Consider the following 18,472-nt stretch of genomic DNA (forward strand, 5'->3'; position numbering starts at 1 on the left):
TCATTCGATCAATCAGTCTTGTGCTTATTGGACCCAATGACCATCATTAGTTGATCAATTGGTCTTGTTAGATTGGTACAGTTGACCATCGGCCCCTGAGACTACCCAGTGATGGTTCTGATTTGGATGTGAGTGGCAGTGCCAGACTTATATCACCCATAAAACTGAGAAAAAAAGTTTCATGGCGCTTTTAGAGATACTCTAGAAATGTTAAAAGAGGTTTGGAAAGTGCAAATCATGAGGCAAATGATTAAAACCAAAACCCACTGTAAAGCTGAAACGAGGTGGAGGAAGCAGAAGAAGGTGCTGCTCTGTTATTAGTATCAATAAAAGACGTGGTGGGGTGGCCTTCAATTGTTAGGGTTTGCTCTTCTTTCTGAGTTTAGCAGCAGTGGAATTCGTTGGACATTTACTTCCTTGGGGGGAGGAATATTTTTCTGTTAAGGAGCCTCAGGCTGAGAGATGGTGGACTTGCTGTCATTTTTCTTTATAATACTGGCAAGGATCGTGATCTATGGGGGCTCTTGATTTGGAGCTTGCTGTGTATTACAATTTTCAAGTTTTTCTTACTGTTTTCAGTCCCATAAATCCCTTTTGAATTGTCTAATTTTTTAAATAATTATTTTCATTCTCAGATTTTTAACATCATCTGCACAGCTTTAGTACTGAGAAGTGACACATTCCCATATCCCCTCCCTCCCCTCCCCCCAAAAAGAGAAGAAATATTCTAATAATGGATACAAAACATTTATTAGCTTCTAACAAAAAGATACACATGGGAGGAATAGCAGAAAAGCCAGTAGAGAAATTAAAATTTATCTTAAAACCAGCTATTGCCAGGAAGACTTCTTCACAGACAAGTGAGTGGTTAAATATATCAATTTTCAATATATCATATACCGTGAGCCATTTGTTTCTTTCCTTTCTGGCTATGGACTATTGTCTGGTTTTTAAAGAAATATTATTATCACCATGATGTTGGGCTAATGCCTGACACTCTAACACATTTGTATTTTATTTAGTTAATACTATGTGTGTGTGTGTGTGTGTGTGTGTGTGTGTGTGTGAGATGTGGGCTCTGGTTTTGAGACTGCTGGCAAAGGTTGTGGTCAGAGCATTTGAGGTTGAGAAATCATTTCCAGCCCTGACTGCTTTTTCCAGATTTGCTTCAGGTAGTCACAACAAGTAGCCACAGCTTCATCCCTTTTTTGTTCATACTTTTTAATATGTGACCAATCGGTTTTTTGAGGTCAGATGTGAAGGTGCCTTCCAGGAGTTTTTCTCTTATTTCCCTTAGTCTTCCCTGGGAGTCAGGGACAGTCTGGCACCCTGGAAGGTCTTAGAATAGTAGTGTATTTGGGTTTTTTCAAGCAAAACAAAGTCTCCAAGTCTCATCAATAAGTGGATAAGTGTGATATAGGTCAAATGAGTTTGAACCCAGAACAACTCAATTAAAATGTTTGGTAAATATTTCTTTCCCTTTCCTTGAAGGGGATAGGAGATGTCCTTGGCAGTGCCATATAAATGGAACCAAAACCACAAGTTTAGATGTTATTTCTTCTGTCGATCTAACTTTGGACTGGGTACCCGCTGTACTCTAGGCTTCATTCTGTAGGAGGTAGGGGCCTGGTGGTAAATTCTATGCTTATATATGGTATTGAGGGGCTTGAGGTTTGGTTGATGAAGAGATATTCTGTGAGAGAAAGATTCAGGAGAGGTTCAGGAGTAGAATATGAGGTTGTTGTGGGGCTTACTGGGTCAGAAAAATGTTTCTGAAGATACAGTTTGAAAGCTTCAATAGTTTGAATGAGGTTTGAATTTTTAGCTATTTTTAAAATTTCCTAATACCAGGTAAAATCTGAGATTTTTGTTCGTTGCTCTAAGTCTCCCCTTTGGTGGAATAACTGGGGGATATCTCAGGAGCCCCACTGTGATTCAAAGTTTTGCCAGTGAGAAAGAACACACATGGCATTTGGACCCTGTGGTGACGTTATAGTCAGCAAGGGTTTGAATTGAAAGAGTTTGAAATGACAGAAGTTCCCATGACAGCACTGGATGACAGAGAAAACAGAAAGTCCTCATAAATAGCCAGGAAAAAGTTTCCAGCCTAGAATCAGGGAACGAACCCCGCTCAACACACAAATGCAGCCCAGAAGTTAATTAGTGAGACACCTGGCACTCAAACCCAGCCTCAGAGAGCACACTTGGAATGGAAAGAATCAAAATTCTTTACATTATACTTTAGCAGATGTTTGTCCTAGCACTGGACCGAGAATTGGACTCACAACCAGGCATCAAACAAGAGCACTGTGCCTGCTGATCTGTCCCATTGATCATTGTTTGACCAGTTCCACGCTGATTGGTTGATCGGTCCCGTTGACCATCATTCTAACAGTCCCACACTGATTGCTGATCAATCCCATTGACCATCGTTAGATTGGTCCTGCACTGATCAGCTATTGACCATGGTTTGATTGCTTCCACACTGATTAGTGCCTTTGACCATGGTTCAGTCGGTCTTGCAGCAATTGGCCATTGACCATGGTTTGATCGGTCCTATGCTGATGGATCCTGTTGACCATCATTCGATTGGTCCTGTTAGATTTGTCCAGTTTACTATCTACCCCATGAACTGCCTGATGGTGGCTCTGATTCAAATCCGAGTGGCAGCACCAGATAATCATGATAAACACAGTGGTTCATTAGTTAAAGTGGTAAAAGCAGATTTTGTTCAGTAACTACTAATAGTAGGGGAAAGATTGAAGCTCTGTTAAGATTTGGGCTGAGATGATTTGGGCGTTTTAAAGGGAGTATGAAAGAGAAGGGGTCAGGAAAGTCAGAAAAATGAAAAAGTACCAAGGAAGCCTCTGCAGAACGAAACAAGTGTATGTGCCTGCAGGGTGGCCACGGGAGAGGGCATGGAAACTCCAGACTCTGTTGCATACCTGGCTCTAGTCATCATTTCCATTGGACTATTCATTTGTACCCTTTTATAATAAACCAATTAAGTGTAAATTTGCAACAGCAGTGAAAAAGTTTTCCTGACTCTACCTTGGGTTTTTAGTGGCAAGTGCTTAAATGCTTCAGTTTAAATTATAAGAGCAAAAGGTAACAAGACTCCGACATAAAATGAGTTAGGAGTACATTTTGCAGATTTGGAAATGGTGAATTTGGTTTTGGTGCAGGTGTTTTGGAAGAATACATGAAACAAATGCCATTTGTGTGGCTTCTCTGGAATGTCCATGACAGATTTATTTGTAACCTGTTGGACATGTGTATGTTCGAAGTTTACTGTCCAATTAATATGGAAGTAGATGTTCATGAAATTACTGGAAGAAGACATAAAGTGGAGTTGTGTTGCTTGTACTGATGTTGCACCACCTAATCCAGGAGCGCTTAGATCCGATGGAATACATCAGCAAGGAATTTCACTTCGCATGGTATCTTGGCTGTCCTTTTCATAGTGGTACTGTTTTATTTGAGTAACAGGTACACATCTGCTTGAAGCACTCAAAAAATGGGGTTTACATGCTAGGCAAGAGCTCTACCACTGAGCTAGAACCACAGCCCTAGACTTTCAATTTGGTCTGTGTGCAGAACTAGGACACGGAATCATGAGATTCTGTATAAGTTCAAGGACAATACTCACTCTTTTTCTTACTTATGTACTCTAATAAAAAATACATGGTTATGCATAATAATATGGTATATTATGCATGAAAATTGTCCTTGACTGGTTACACAGAAACTGCATAGGTACTTTCCCACAGTTGTGAATCAGTTGAAATCGATAAAAGTTTTGCAGGGAAAAAAGCAGTGCCTTTCAGGCCATTCAACGAATTTAATTACTATTCTAAAAAAAAATCACTACCATTAACAGCTTTTGAGGAAAAATTAGACAACCCTCAGCAGTTGCAGTAGCTAGCATGGGACAGATTTGCCATATTTCTCAGGGAATGAAATAGCATTTGTACCATCTTACAACTGCAAGGAAAAAATGGCCTAGAAAATTTCCCTGTTAATGAAAATATACCTGTAATTCTTTGGATTGAAATACTGTCAAATGAATCTGACAAAGTAATATACAACTGTAGCGTTGTTAAGCACAGTGATATAATTATGACTCTTGTATTGTTCTAGAATTCATTTTAATTCTAGGGATATTGCTCTAAATGCCTCTTTTCATTTGATTTTTATCAAATCATATAACTTTTGACTCTTCAGTGTATTATGCAGGAAATAAATGTGAACATGTTTTTAATTTAAGCATATACAGTACATTAGATTCCCAGATTAAATGACTCCCATGCTCAGCAGAAAAAACAGATGATGTGGGGAGAGTGATCAGTAAGGTGAGTTTCAGCATGATCAGGCCAGCTACATCTGTTAGCTGCAGTTATCAGTTACTGTTCCATCCTCCCACAGCCACAGAGAGGGGGAGGCCGAGGCTTCTCCTCTTCCTCCTCCTCCTCCTTTTCTTCTTCTTTTTTTTTTTATTAGCATACATTAGTTGTACAGAGGGGTTTGTTGTGACATTTCCATTTGCATTTACAATGTACCTCGGTTAGATTGACCCACCTCATCATTCTTCCTCATCTCCCTTACCCCACTTCTTAAGCCAATTCAGGTTTCATTGTTCTGTTTTCATGCAGGTATACGAATACACCAACCACATTCACTCCCCTTCACCCTCCCTCCTCAAACTCGTTCCCCCATCTTCTTGACGCTCTATTTCTTAAGAGAGGAGCTTCTGAATTGCAAGAGCCACCTACATATTTATTATTGTGAGGTCATCTTAGTAAATGCCCTAACAAGTGGGCATCAAAGGCCTACCATTAGGTATTGGCGAGAACGAATAGTCAACCTTTCTGGCCGCACTGAGCTGTCTCTGGCTGAGATTGTCGTAGTGACACTTAGTACCAGGGGCATATTTCTCATCTTGGAACCATTTGCAGTGTGGTTTGCCTGAGTCTTCTCTGTCTTCTCATTTTGGGTATTTGGGCAGCACTACAGGCGCTATTCTGTCCTGCGTGGTACCATTGGTGGCACGTCTCATGGCTGGGATTGTGTGAGGTCCTGTAGGTGGCATCTAGCTTTGCTTCAGGAAGCACTCCCTGCTATAGCACGGGGAGGGCTTGGTTCTTACAGCTCCCCGATTTGAGGTTGGGAAATCAGGACAGTACCCATCAAGAAACTACACAAGTCGTAGCCATCAAGCAGTAAGCGTGCCCACATCAGTGGTGCCATTTCAGGTAGTGGCTGTTGTCTGTGGGGCCAGTTTCTGAGACCAGAGCAATCAAAGGTCTCCATATCGCCCTTGTTCCACCTATTCTGTGCGTTACGCCAGATATTCTAATAATGTACCCAGACTTGAATTGAGCAGGTACAGTAATGATCACTAGGAAGGAAAAGGCTTTTTATTGTACTCATGGTCCCTAAGACACAGGAGCCTCAGCATCACCTCCTGTGAAAGGGAAGCGCTAAATGAGATGAATAGGCCGAGAGAGGCGAACTGTGGACTGGAGGCTTTACTAAGGGCTTCTCAAAATGAATGGCTGAAGTCAGGTAAACCAGCGGTACAAATTTAGGATTGGAATAGTTACGTGCAGCTTCTGGGCTACCGGGTGGATCGCTGTTGTCTGGCACCAGACTCTAATTATTAGGGCAGAGGATAGTGTCTGGAATCGTAGCAGTCAAATTAAAGGAGATGGTTGCTTTGCATATCAAAAGCGTGCCGTTGTTAAATTTGTTATCTCTAGGAATTAGGTAACCCTGGGGGAAGTGGCTCCTTAAGTCTGGAAGTCTGCGGCTGCAGCTGGTTGAGTGAAGTAAGTCAAGTTCAAAAAGCCAAATACCACATGTGTTCGCTCATATGAGAAATCTAGACCTAAAAGGATGACGCAGTAGTACAACTACTACTGTGGAATCTAGACCTAAAATGACGATATACTACTGCTGCTGCTAATGGGACACGAGTGTCAGGAGCTGGGAATCAGTGAAGGTACAGGATAAAAGTTCAGTTGTATACATATATATGAGGATAGCATAATGAACCCCACTAAATACTGATTGAAAAGAAGTTCAAAGAGAGAAGTCAAGGGATTATAATAGAGGGGGTGAACTTGTTCAAGCTACAGTATACATTTCTATGAAAATGTCACAATGAATCTCCCTTGTACAATTAATGTATGCTAATAAAAAATACAGGAAACAGGCTCAGAATGTAGCTCAGGGGTAAAGCACTTGCTTAGTATTTCCACGGCCATGGTTCAATTCCCAGCACTGCAAAGAAAACTAGAAAACATAACACCTTGGCATTATGGAATTTTCTGGTGCTTTTGCATATCTTAATATTTGAATGCCACTTACTAATTTTTAAAAATAAGGTCAATAAAAATCAAACTAGCCTTTTGGTTTTCCCCTACAGCAGCTTATATTCAAATGGGAAATTCCAAATCTTTCAAGGTGCCCTGCAGGCAATCAAATGCCCCCAGATGAAGTGAGTATCTGCCTCCCATTCGCCCGCCAAAAACTCGTTGAAGTGGATGATGATCCCAAACTCTGCACTGTGTATGAGCAGTATATGGCCACAGAGTTGCCGCTGAATCTCTGGTTGAAGAACAAACAGAAGGGCTGTATATGTCTGTTAGTGGCGGGAATGACAGTTTCCCATGAAGCAGCAGTCCTATCCGTAAGGGCAGTCATGTTACAGACCAAGGGGAATTGCAGAAAGTACAAATCGGTTTGAGACTGCAGTTTGGATGTCAAACTCAGTGTTCTCAACTTGGTTATTGTAAAAAAAAAACCAAAAAACAAAACGAGAGAAGGATATTCTTGGACTGACTGCTCCTATGCTATCTCACATTGCCTAAGAACCAAAAGAGAGCAGAATTTGCAAACTCTGGTCTTTCTAAAAAAACAATGTTGGCTCATGCCTGTAATCCTAGCTACTCAGCAGGCAGAGATCAACCCCAGAAAACAGTTTGTGAAAAAAACCTATGACAAAAAAAAGGCTGGAGTGGCTCAAGATGTAGGCCCTGAGTTCAAGCTTCAGTAAAAAAAATAAAAATAAAAAAGATATTATTGGGCTGGCAGAGTGGCTCAAGCAGTAAGAGCTCCTGCCTAGCAAGCGTGAGGCCATGAGCCTCAGTGTTACCAAACCCCAGTGCTACCAAAGCAAAACAACAAAAAAATTTCCCCAACCCATGAAAGGGCCTGAAAGAAAACCCACAGCTAGTGTCACATTCAACGAAAGCTTTCACCGTAAGTTCAAGAACCAGAGAAGGTTTAAAAAATAAAAAAGATGATATCTACCAGTATGTTGTTAGGAAGCCCTTAAACAAAAAAAGCAAGAAATCCAGGACCATGGGCAAGGTGGCTCACATGTGTAATCCCAACTACTCTGGAGGCAGAGATCAGGAAGACTGCGGTTCAAGGTCAGCCGGGCAAAGTTAGCAACACCCCATCTCAACCAATAAACTTGGTGGTAGACAGCTAGGTGAAACACATAGGTAAGAGGATTGCAATCTGAGGCCCCAGGCAAAAACTGGAAACCCTTTCTGAAAAATAACTAAAAATAACTAAAGGGCTGGGAGAGTGGTTCAAGAGATTGCCTTGAAGAGATTGCCCAGCAATCTCAAGACCCTGAGTTCAAATCCAACTACTGCCAGAACACCAACCAAACAAAAAACCATGAGGACTTTTTAGCCCCCAAGATTCAGCTTGTTACTTCACATGTCCTGTAATCAAACCCAGCACAGTACTGTGAAGGAGCAGCTGTGCTAAGACAACTAACGAAGAGGTGACAGAGTGCACACCAAACTTTTGGCCAAGATCGGACCTCCAAAAAAAGAACTGAATTTCAATAGAGGGAAAGCCTTACCAGTAGTTTTCATACTGATGCCCTTATTGTATGAAAAGGCAATAGTAATTCTTTCTTCAAAGTTAACACTCAGGGGACATTGCTGTAGATGATTTTTAAATTAAAGAAAGGAACAAAGTCTGAGGTTAGTAATATTTTCAGTCCAGGTTATTTCCAGAAGTTAAAAGCCCTAATTTTAGGATTACAGATCGTGTTTCTACTAGCAAGGAAAGAGGAATGAAAGGGGGAAAAATGAATGCGCAGGAGCAAAAGAGGGGAAGGAGAGAATGAAAAAGGGGGAAAGGAGTAGAATACATTAAGAATTGCTGAAGAAGTATTGGAAACAAAGCCACAACTATTGTTGGTATGAAGAAGGTGTATTGTGGGTATATGCACAAAATGTAGAGGTAGAAAGGACGTTTGAAGGACGAATAGGATGGGAAGATCATAGTAAAAACGTCATTGTGCATTCTTTTCGATTGAGGAGGTGAAAGGACAGATCTCATTGTGATCTTATACTTGTAGTCCCTTGCCTTGATATTCCTTTGCCCAAATCTTCTGATATTCAGAAGTAACTACTTAAAAAGTTTATTTTTTAATTTTATGTTTAGGTGTTGATAAAGATGGCTTAGATCACTGCTTGGTTATCTGCTGATTTTCTAGACAATGCGTGTTAAATTCCTGGCGATGGATGTGGATTCAGCTTGTCATGGTCTCCCCTGTGTACTTCTGTCCCCACACTTAGTTACTATGCTGTCCTTCGTGTGTCCATCCCATACCTCTGTAACTCTAAGCCACCTACATGTTTTCCATCCTTTTTGTTTCACCAACCAGGGAGGCTAGGGAAGTCATTCGCATTACCATCTTGCAAATGATTTTTTTTGGTTTATTTTACAGAGAGAGCCAACAAAACAAAATGGAAATGTTTTGTGACCATTCTCGTAGATTTTCAAATCATGATTTGGACAGGACATATTAGTGAGTTGTTTACTCTTGAAGATGATGTATACACTTTTGTTTTTGTTTTTGCTGTACTGGGGACTGAATCCAGGGCCATGTACATGTTAGGCTACCACTGAGCAGTATCTCCAGCCAGACATATGGCCTTTCTTTTTTTCTTTTTTTTGGCAGTATTGGGGTTTGAACTCAGGGTTTTTTGCTTGCAAAGCACTTGAGCTACTCCTTCAGCTCATTTTTCTCTTTCCGTCCATTTTTTCTCTGGTGATTTTGGAGATGAGTCTCACAAATCATTTGCCAGTCCAGCTTTGAACAGTGATCATTCCGATCTCAGCCTTCCAAATAACTAGGATCGCAGGCGTGAGCCACCAGCACCTGGCTTATGGACATACACTCTTTATTGACATAAAATGCTAGTGTACCGGGAAAAAGCTTCATAAGGACCTCACCTGACTATGACTAGGTAGAATAAAGTGCCCAGTAACAGAATTTTGGGGAAAAATAATAAGACCGCCAAGTTGATGTGATCTAAATGTTTTATGATTCATCCATGAGATCTAGGTTTTCCCTACATCTTTTTCCTTAGGGCATTACATTAATGTAAGCATTGTTAGGGTGATTTCTGGACATAAATGAGTAGTTTTATTGTTGCTTAAGGAAGAAAGGATATGAGATAACACATACACAGGATCCTCCCCCGCCCCACGGTACCCTGAGGGAAGCAAAGCAATGGAGTGCATTCAAATACAGTCTTGGTCCCTAGGGTCATTTAGGAGAGTACTTGCTGAATAAATGAGTTTAGATTTATAATGGTTTAAAATAATTGGGGAAATTATAACCTTTTAATCTTAACCTTACATATAATTAAGCTTCCCTACAAATTCTACCTATTATACTAGACAGAAATGTATGGTGGGTGGGGTGCAAATCTGATTCAGAATGACACTTCCTCTAATGTTTTATTATAGTATCATGTTAGAAGAAAAACTGATCGCTAACCACAACACAATGATTTTTTGTAATTTACTTTTTCATACTTGCAAAAAGAACACTTTAAGACTTTGACTTGGATTGTTTATATATCAATCTTGTATATGCAAAAGAGAAAATATAAGTAAAACTAGTTAAGGTATTAAAAAAACTTCATATTCAGAGCTCAACTTTTTTGAATTACTTAATGAATCTGTTGGTGGCTGTTGTTTTCTATACAGAATTATTTTCTTCTGTGCCACTAACAGTGTTGGAATATGATCGTATCATAAGAGTTCTCCACTGTTGAGTTCAGGATTTGCTTCCCAGTAGCTGGCTCAATTCTGTAAGTTTTGAAGGCCTTTTTTTTTTTTTTGGTGGTGGTGCTAGGATCTGACTCAGGTCTTCAAGCTTGCTAGGCAGGTGCTCTAAGGTGCTCCAAGTTTCAAGCCACACATCCAACCCCAGCACTTTCTTATCTAACCAGGTATCAGTGGTTTCAGGTACTGTGCAGGACTTGTTTTCCCTCTTCATCGGTGTTTTACATGGAAATTTAGAGGAGGTATAGTTGACGGGTTCTGACATCAATAATAATAACCAAGTCATTTCACTCTTTTTATTTTTGGAGTGGGGAGGATTAGGGTTATAGTTTAGTCAAGGACGGGCTCCTAGTTACTTGGTGAATAACTCAGGACTCCCAGTTTCGCTGTTCTCTTTCCTCAGGAAAATCTCTTTTCAAGTTTGAGCAACTCCAGTGTCAGATAATTCCCTTCCTTTCAGGGTTTTATTAAACCATGCACCTCACTCAGTTGAAAGGAGGATGATCTAAGCAGTAGCATACATTTATTTTTTATTTTTATTTTTTGTATGTGGAGGCAATACCGAGTTTGTAAGATGGATCCTGATTTCAAATATTCAAGTGTGGGGGATTAAAAAAATGTGTTTTATCGTTTGTGGAATTCATTATGTCGCCGGGGGTGTCTGTAATCCCACCTACTTTGGGAGGGAGGGATCAGGATGATGGTTTACAGCCAGCCCTGGCAAAAAAAAAGTTAGACTGCATCTCACTCCCCCCCCCACCCCAGGCTAAAAGAAAAAGCTGGGTGTGGTGGTGAGAGTTTTAATCCTAGCTACGCAGGAGGTATACGTAGGAAGATCATGGCCTGCGTGGCTCAAGTGGTACAGCGCATGCATAGCAAACGGAAAGCCCTGAGTTCAAATCTCACTGCCACCCCCCAAAAAACTTTACGCACCCCCAAAGTCTCCAAACAAAACTTTACGTCGTGGTGGATTGGTTAATGTATGATGGCTGTTTTTCCCCCTAATTGCAAGGTTGAGATGTGGAAAGAGTTTGCCTCAAAAGAAATCGGCATATACTTGGTGTTAAAAAAAAAAAAAAAATACAGAGCCAGGCACTGTTGTCTCACGCCCTAATCCTAGCTACTCAGGAGGCAGAGATCAGGAGGATCGAAGTTCAAAGCCAGCAGAGGCAAAAAGTTTGTCAGATCCTATCTTGAAAAACCCTTCACAAAAAGGGTCGGCGGAGTGGCTCAAGGTGAAGGCCCTGAGTTTAAGCCCCAGTACCATTAAAAAAAAAAAAAAATCTAGGCACTGGGATATAGCTTTAGGGGTAAAGCGCTTGCCTAGCCTGTGCTAGTCCCTTGGTTGCCTCCCGAGCAAGGCCATAGCTATAGTCAAAGAGCAAAAGTAGTTCATTCCAAAACTCCTAAGATTATTTTTACGTAAAACGTAGCTCTCCATGGCAGCGGCTGCGCACGTCTGTAATCTCAACATTCGCCCAAGCAGGGAGCATAGAGTTCGAAGCCAGCCTGGATTACATAGCAGGACTGCCTCAAAAACGAAGCCAACAAACAACCCAAAGCTCTCCAGCGGAGGCCCTCTCCATTTCAGAAAACTATTTTTTTTTTCTTAACACAGATTATGTACCCAATAGTGTAATTTAGGTCTGTGCCTCCCTCATTGCACTTAAACTGCTTGTTTTGCTCACCACTGCATTCGGAGGACAGAAGTGACTGTAATTGAATGACAGATGGATATTTGTTAATATTCGTAACCCTTTCGTGTGCAGTGTAGGGCTTCGAATACCTAACCTTAAAGGAGCGTTTAGGAAAAGGGGATCCTAGGGTTCATTTCTCAATCACTCTGAAATGAAATGAAATATAGATCAACCTTAATTAACAGTGCCTAGCATTGAGTAAGTGCTCATTAAAAAGCTGCATTTGTGCAACGCACCTCACTGCGGATACCCAGGGGAGCGGGGCCTCCATTAACCCCTTGTGCCCCCTCTTTCTTTTCCGCGTTCGCGTGTCGCTTTGAACCGGAGAGCCATTTTTTTTTTGTTTGGCCATTTTTGTTTCATCTGTCCAAGGGCGACCTGGCCGCGCTTTGAGCCTAAGTCCTTTGGGTCGCTGCAGGAGCGCGGTGCCGAGCCTGAGCGCGGGGCCCTGGCCAGCAGGCAGTGTCCGCTTTAAGACGGGGAGGAAGGGGCTCAGGCGCGCGAGCGAGCGAGCGGGCGGGCGGGCGGGCGGCCGGGTGGGCGGCCGGGGGGCGGGGGGCGGCGCCGCGCTCGTGCGTCAGAGGGGCCCTGTTTTCGCACCTTCCCTGACGTCAAACCTGCAGCGGGGCTGCGGTGCCGTCGCCAGCCGACACCAGCCAGAGCCCAGTCGTGACTCGGAGCCCGCGTCTGGCGAGACGCGCTCCGGGCTCGGCCGCTCCCGCTCCTCTCCGAGCAGGCGTGGCCGGGGTAGGGGTGGACGTGGACTCCAGTGTCCGGCTCCGTGGCGCTCGCGACGGCTTGGGAAGCGGCGGAGGAAGGAGGAGGACGAGCGCCCAGGCCGGCCGCGGGCTCCACCGCGGCCCGGAAGGAATCCAGGCGGCCTCGGAGGAGGTGAGAGCCGCGGTGGGGGCGGGCCGGGGCGGCGCGCGGCCGGGCGACGCCTGCGGGCGGGGCCTGCTGTGTCCCAGCAGGGCACCCTGCGCCCTCTCATCCCGGGGGGACGGCGGACGGCTGGCGGGGCCCCGGCTCCCTCTCTTCCGCGCTCTCGCACCCGCGGCGGCTCCAGGCCGGGTGGCGGCGGAGGTGGGCTCGGGGACAGGCGGGGGTGGGGGGGTGGACGCGGCCTCGCGCCGCCGAATTGGGGGGAGGAGCGGGTCGAGGGCCCCGGCACCCCAAGTCCCTCCTGCGTCCCCGGGGTGGGCTCGCGAGCCACCTCCCCACTCTCCGTCCCCGCACACGGGCCACCATTCGTTTTGTTTTGTTTTGTTTTCTTCGCGTTAAGGACGACTGTTGCCGTCGTGCAACAGTTAGTTGTGTGAATCCGGGCAAATTTCCTCGTCGTCATTCCTTGTTCTTCAAGGCTCCTCTCGGGGATCCAGCGCCCCGACTCCGGGACGCGGTTTTCGTCCCCAAAGAGAAGTGTCCATTACGGGTTTATTTGTGTTTATGTGAGCGCGCTTGTGTACTGCGTAGGGGTGGAGAACCCGTCACCCCGTCAACACTCAGAGCCTACTCAGAATTTCGGGGTGCCGCCCCCTTCTTTTTAGCAAATACTTAGACTTATAGTTCGGTTGCTACGTCGAGCTGTTCCCGGTCCCGCTGGCCAGCACGGCGTGCAGGGCCACGGGAAGCTGGCCCGGGACGGTGGCGCGCACTGCAGCGGCCCGGCCATTGGCTGCAGAGAGCTGGATTCGGATAGCAACCGGGCTCCCTGGAAGCCGTCACTAATCACTGCGAGCCGCGTGGTCACGCCGCAGCCCGCGGCAGCCCCAGAATGCGACATTGCTGTAGTGGCTCCTGAGAAGGGAGCGTGGAAAGCGCCAGAAGGCGCGTTGGGAAGGTATTGTTTGGGAAGCCTTGGTTTCACTGCGCATGTGTGCCTGTGTTGTGTATATTGCTGGGTTTTAACATAAAATGCATCGCTTTCTATGGTGTCATGCTAAATAAATTCCAAGTCACGAATCCAAACTCAGAATGGGAATAATAAGGTGATTAAACTAAATGTTACTTTTACCCGTTGTTTTTTTTTGTTGTTGCTTTTGAAATAGTGACACTGTTAAATGCACCCAGTTTGGTTCCTGCTTACTTGTTTTCATCAAGTGTTAAAACAATAAACATTTCTAAAAACACACAAACGTTTTGTACAAGTGGAGAGGTGGTTATTCGTATGAGACCTGAAACAATATACCTCCTCTTCATAAACCCGAGTTTTCCTGATTTGTTAAGTGGGAATTATCACTCCTTGTATCTTTTAAGGCTGTTTGATATTTAGAGAAAATAGTGCGTTTGAGGCTGTTACTGGGTCCCCGACTCAGATTAAAGTGTTCACGGTCAGCTATTACTATTTTATTAAGACCGAATGGAAGTGTCCACGATGCTTATCGACACAGGAAAACCAGCATGGCATGGGTAATCCAAAGGGGTGGGAAAAAAAAGAAAGAAAGAAAAGGTGAAAATTAGTTAATAGTGCTTTATGGAGAAAGGGACACCGTGGACTTTTATCGTGAGCCTTTTGCATCAGGAATACTTGCTGATATTACAGATGTGGGCTGCTATGACACGCTGTCTTATTAAAAAGAAAAGATATCCTTCTTTTGTCTTCTTATTTTCTATTAAGTTGCTATCTCTTTTGTCAGGCAATTGAAAAATATTTCCTATGAGGATTCTAGAGTTTATTTGCTCTTATTTCAATGCCACAGTCAGCTTGGGAACACACACTGCAACTCCAAAGTTATTTCAACAGTATTTTTATTGGTGTTGACCGCTACCCTGCACAGATGTCAGATGTGCAAGAAACATTCCGTTAAAGAAAAAAAAGGCATTGGGAACAGTTCAGACATCTTTGTTCACTTCCCCGTTAGTTTATACAATTTCAAATGTTACAAAAACTAATGAAATAGGAGTGTGAATGTTGTCATTTTAAAAATAGTGCAATTTTTATGGAAAATAAATGGAATGCTTTGGATTCCCATAGGCTTTTGTTGCAAAAGCTTTAAGTGTTTAGGACAACTGTTAAGAGGTTGGGAAAAATTTTAAGCATTAATAATTCTCTCAGATTTGAAAATGTCTTCAGGTTCTTGCTCTGTTTTAGAGTAATAAAAAGGGAAACTTGTTGAGGATAAATTATGATATGGCTATTGGGAAAAAAATAACTTGGAATTCTACTTTGTTACAAAACCAGAACCAAAACCCCTTCCAAACCAATGAAGCAAAAACGCCAATCCAGCCTTACACACGAGTTACATGTTTTAAGTTAAAATATTAAGGTTATGTGTGTGTAAATTATATTTAGTGTGTATATATTTAAAAAATTATCTTACAACCGCTGGTTCCTATCAAATGAGGGATTTCATCTTACGTTGATAAAATGCAACGCACTCGTTAGGCATTCTGATTTGGAATTATATACAGTGGGATGTAAATGTCCTCACCCCATGGCTCAGGGAAACTGGGAACAGAATGTACAGTACATTCCATTTTCTGTAAAAATGTGTTTAGAACAAAGGCTATATGACACATGTTGATTGGGAGTGGTGGGCTTATAGATGATTTTTATTTTTATAATTCTACAATAAACCTGTTTTGCTTTTGTAATAAAAATCAATAGAAGTTATTTTGAAGGGAAAAAATAAAATGTGTGTTTTCTATTTACAAGTCTTAAAGAGACTTATGCTTTAAGGTATACTGACTTTTTCAATTTGGACATTTTGAGTATTAACGAATTCTCCAGTATCCTGGGAAACGGTGCTGAGTAGTTTAACGGTTAGATTCCTTACCATTTGAAAGGCTCCTTTGAATAGGAGGGAGCCATTGTTCTAGAATTTTAAGTACTGTTGGAATATCTCTTTCCAAAAATAAAAAAATACACATTCTAAAGTGTGTCTTAATTCTTTAGTCTGTTTTTGAATCCTGCCATGTCAAAACTCAGCTTACCTTTTTTGTTTTACTGCCCCTAAAATTCTGAAATGAAAACTTAGATTCAGTTGAGCATGTTAATTTACTGTCTCCAAATGTACCTGTGCTTTTGTACTTATGTTTGTTGCTTGGAATCTTTTCCTGGCCTTTCTTTTTTCCCCCCCGCCCCCCCCGGCCTTTTCTTAAAGTGAATCCTTCCAGTTTTCCAAAAATACAGTTTAAAAACCGTACACACATTTTTTTGGGGGGAGTGGGCAGTACTGGAATTTGCTGGGCAGGTGCTGCCATGTTCCAGCCCATCATACATTACCCATTTTTGACATCCCTGGCCACTCCTGCTAAAGCTAAACTTTGTAATTGACTGTTGCTCTTATTTTATTTTTTGTGGTGTTAGTTGTCCAGCTACCTCATGCTGAACCCCTGAGGTGTACCCTGAGCCAGCACTCGTTTTTATTCAGGCACCGCTTCAACCTTGCATTGATTTTCCTTTTCTGAGGAGATGATAAGAAGGCTTGTCTCACCTTTGTCTGTACCTCAAAGCAGAACTCTGCGCAGGGTAGGTGCTTAGTAGGTGTGCTTTGATTAAACAACGCCGTCACTGGCTCTGATGAGCCCAAGTGTTGGAATTTTTTTAAACCTGTGGTCCTGAGCAGGGTGAACACTTTGCCCACAACAAAGCAGAGGAATTAAGAATAAAGACTGGTCATTCTGCTGAATTGTCCATTGATTCAGGTACATAGTAAAGGAATTCGCAGTCTTTTTCATTAAAACTAACGGAATATTTGAGAGTTGAGTCGTTATCCAGGACCCATCTTAGTTTTACAAATGTATTTCTTAAAAGTTTTTCCTGAAGCCCGTTCAGTGCGAGCGATAGCAGCTTTGTCCTTAACCTTGACTAGAGGCACACTTGCGCCTTATGTTTCTTTACAGCTACTGCTCCTGGAACCCAGAGATCAGAAGTGTATGATGGTGGGTTAGATGGCCCATCACTCGCTCTGCTCCAGAACACTTAGGAAGTCATGTTGTGAAGTTCAGTGAGTGATAGCACTTGAAGCGCTTTGTGTTCAAAAGTTAGTGTTTTCTTCTGTTATTTGAAAACATGAGTGTGTTTACACTTTTCAAAGTTCACTATGATGTGGGGATGCTTGTTGGGTCAGTTATCGACACTTGTGGGACTCAACATTTTAAAAACGTATTTCAATTTACAGATGTTTGCCAACGCTAATATACCTGATGAAATACCTGCCTTTTTTCTGCTCAAGGTAAGTCATTTGTTACTTTATAAGAAAAAAAATCTGGTTCTAGTGGAAATCAGAGTTTTAAAGACCCATTGATTCAGTCATGCAAAGTAATATAATCCCAGACTCTAAAGAAATGATCTTGTTAATAAGAAAGAATTTTAATAGTTCATAAGAAGTGATAACTTAGAATCTACCTTGGAGTATTTTAGTTGTGCATAATATGCATGTGTACGGGCTCTCCCTCCCTGTACACTGGGCATATTGGCACGTTTCAGGTGAGGTTCTGGCATGTGTATTGTTAAAAATACCAGCTGAGCTTCTGATTTGTTGTAATTTATTGTCATGGCATGAAGGATGATGGAAATGGCAGGTAATGATGCCTTAGGGCTTATAGGACATAAGAGTATTTTTTGTGCATGTGATGTTATACTCATTTTCATTCAGTGAATGTTTTAACTGTTTTCAATAAATCTCTTAAAAAGTCTGTTATGTAATTTTATGTTATGTAAAAGTTATGATTTTTAAAGTGTAGGTTTAAGCTCTAGGGTTCTCTTAGCCTAAAAGTTTCCTTATCTGTATGATTTACAAGATTTATCTCATTTTATGCCTTCACAGTAATAAATGAAATCTAAATTAATAGGAAAAAGACCAAATTTTAATTAATTTCAATGTATATTTCAGATGCTGGTTTAATTGATTTATTTTCCCCATAAGTGTGGGAAGTCAGAAAAATAAAGGTTCTCAATAAAAATAGGTAAGTAGTTATAATGGAATTTTGACTTGAAGAAGCTTTTGTATTTTCATCTTTTTGGTTTTAAGATGTGATTTCATTTTCCACTCATTAATTTTAATGAAGCTTTTTCTGTTGCAGAATAATCTTATCTAGAAGTACTCACATAACAGAGCCAGGTATGGTGGTGCATACCTGTAATCCTAGTGCTTGGAAAGCTGAAGTAGGAAGATCAGGAGTTTTGAGACCAACCTGGGCTACATAGGGAGACCCTATTTAAAAAAAAAAAAAAAAACCAAAACAGAAAAAATACTCATAACACATTTTAGAGTGATTCTGTTACATATTTTCCAATAGACAAGAATGTTTAAAATAGAATTAAAAACTTAGGAGGTAGAGATCAGAAGGATGGTTCAAGACTGGCCTAGGCAAAAAGTTAGTGAGACCACCATTTCAACAAACAAGCTGCTCCTGTAGTTTGTATCTACTTCATACTTTGAATTCTAGCTAAAAAGGAGGTATAGGTAGAAGGCTCCCTATTTGAGCCAGCTCTGGGCAAAAGCAAGACCCTGTCTGAAAAATAACTAAGGCAAAAGGGCTGGGAGATGTGGCTCAGGAGCCTAGCAGGTGTGAGACTGAATTCAAACCCCAGTCCCACCAAAAATAAAAAACAAACAGAAAGTAAAACTTTAGTTTGACAAACCAGCAAGAACACTGAATTGAATGAAGGTTTTTTTCCTTAAAATATGCATAACTCTATATACATTGTGTCAGCTAATAAA

General features: G+C 42.0%; 1 protein-coding gene across 11 annotated transcripts in view; it reads left to right on the forward strand.

Annotated features, from left to right (window-relative positions):
- Positions 1-12,437: 12,437 nt before the first annotated feature.
- Positions 12,438-18,472, forward strand: part of Zdbf2 (zinc finger DBF-type containing 2) — a 45,226-nt gene continuing 39,191 nt past the window's right edge. For 5 of the 11 annotated variants that reach the window (XM_074071553.1, XM_074071554.1, XM_074071551.1 and 2 more), the window contains exons 1-3: positions 12,438-12,695; positions 16,928-16,981; positions 17,642-17,714. The gene's annotated coding sequence lies outside the window, so the exon portion shown is untranslated. Of the gene's footprint in view, positions 12,696-12,750; positions 12,888-12,964; positions 13,645-15,915; positions 16,276-16,301; positions 16,790-16,927; positions 16,982-17,641; positions 17,715-18,472 lie in introns of those variants that run through there. The other 6 variants (XM_074071550.1, XM_074071545.1, XM_020181151.2 and 3 more) reach the window with 5 other exon arrangements.

The sequence above is a fragment of the Castor canadensis genome, chromosome 4 (genome assembly GCF_047511655.1).
Source record: "Castor canadensis chromosome 4, mCasCan1.hap1v2, whole genome shotgun sequence".
In the NCBI taxonomy this organism is placed as follows: domain Eukaryota; kingdom Metazoa; phylum Chordata; class Mammalia; order Rodentia; family Castoridae; genus Castor; species Castor canadensis.